The sequence below is a fragment of the Gymnoscopelus microlampas genome, assembly GCF_963454915.1.
Source record: "Gymnoscopelus microlampas genome assembly, chromosome: 4".
Taxonomy (NCBI): domain Eukaryota; kingdom Metazoa; phylum Chordata; class Actinopteri; order Myctophiformes; family Myctophidae; genus Gymnoscopelus; species Gymnoscopelus microlampas.
Window position 1 is genome coordinate 31,830,833 of NC_139941.1, and position 2,046 is coordinate 31,832,878.

Sequence of the window (2,046 nt, forward strand, 5' to 3'; positions counted from 1 at the left end):
ATAGATTTAAGTTTGTTTGGTCTCTGTTGGACCTTTTCCATTTGTTCTACGGTACAGTAAAATTCTCAGTGCTAATTTATCTATTTTTTGAGTGAACAAATGTAACCAAATCTCTCACTCTCAGAGTTAAATGAATAATGAGGATTTCACTGTGTACCGTATATCTGTATAATCCTTATAGCCAAAGGCGCTGCAAGATGTAAGCATGCAGCGTTCTTGTCTTTGATATCATATTAGTTTTATTGTGTGCTGCTGCATGGCCCAGGTGTTAGCAGAGCTGCTGAGGAAGTCATAAAAGATCTCCAGTATTGTTTACTGCTCCATTAACAAACAAACATCAGGGCCCATTTGACTAAATACTGCTGACAGAGAATATGGTGATCAATCACCATGGCAACCATCCCCATTAATTAATATAGCGCTGGAGGCTTTAGGGATGCATGGAAGATGAGGTCACAGTGCACAGATTTTGCTTTTAGGAGCGGATTGTGTGTGTGTGTGTGTGTGTGTGTGTGTGTGTGTGTGTGTGTGTGTGTGTGTGTGTGTGTGTGTGTGTGTGTGTGTGTGTGTGTATGTGTGTGTGTACACACGCACGTGCCTAATACAATCTTCAATTTCTGGCCTTTGTCCATTGTAGAGAGACGTAGCCTTGCTCTGTATAACAACCAAAGGGTTAACTGTGTCCCCAAAGCAATTACGACCAATTGTGGAGCTAGTTAGCAATTAGTGGATTAAATGTAATGAGTCTGCCGTTGTCATGGCGACAGAATTTTCGATGATGCTTGTCAAAATTAAGAGCCCTTTAAAAAGGCAGTAGTTTCAGCAGATGCAGGCAGAGATAATGCCAGTCCATTTAGCATGATCATCACTTTAGTTTGTTATTGAATATAATTAGCTGTTTTCGTGTTAACTATTAAAAAAGAGAGTGAAAAACAACATAATCAACCTGTGACCAGCAGGCAGAGGCTACACTAGCACAAGGTGAACCTTCAACTACAGATGAAAGAACCTGGTGTGGCTGATATGAGAGCGGAAGCAGAATTGTTTAAAGCTTCTAAACTGATTTTCTAGATATTGGAGTTTCACTTGACATTTTACAAAATAAATATTGCAGTATTAAACAAAATGGTCACAAATGGATTGAGTTCTTGCATATGCTTTGACATAGTCCAGTTAGCAGTACCTTAGAATTTTCCACAAGCTTCTGTGCAAAGCATGCAGCTTCTGTCGGATCTGTCCTTCACTCAGTTGACTTCCATAGTTATTAGAATGCTCAGTCATATGCATATTGCACATATACTGTACTGTACCATCTGTGCTTTCATCCCTCCAGGGCCAGGGCTGATATTACAATGCGAAAGCACTTATCGAGTAGTAGAAGGGATTCAAAAGTACAGCTTTTCATATCCCATGACTGCTATTTAGTCAGGATATCTGACGTTGCTGCATGCCCATTCCTCTCCCTTTATGAAACCGTCTGCGCAAACGGGGCCAGAGTCCAAAATATGATTTATGGCAGATTCATGAAGAGAGGCCGAGGGGAGAGAAACAGATTAGGTAGAAATCTGGAGAGATAAAGATGAGACGTCTGTCTGCTGCTGCTGAGGGCAGTGAGACAAGCCCTGTTCGTATCAGGCTCAGAGAAATGTGCTCAGGGCCCTGACAGACAGCATCGGACCATCTCAGAGCAGAACAACTTTTTAGGGCTGACACAGACATCATCTTTCTTCTCATTTCCCAGGGCATGGGGAGGAACGTCACATCACCAATATAGAGTCCTTATGTGGCCATTTTGTACTTCATGTACTAACATAATGCTAAAGTAGGCTCTGCCAAGCCTTTGTTTCTAGGCACAGTTTCTAGATACAGTATTGTTTCTAGGTACAGCAGGAGGGGATGTTTTTTGAAGGCCATCATATCTCCTAACAGCTAGTAACACGAGAGAAAGGTATATCATTTCGAGACATATGATGCGTTTGATGATGCATCAGCAGCTGAAGCGTCTGATAGCAGCTGGAGAGGAGAGGTCTGATCCACTCAGCTGTG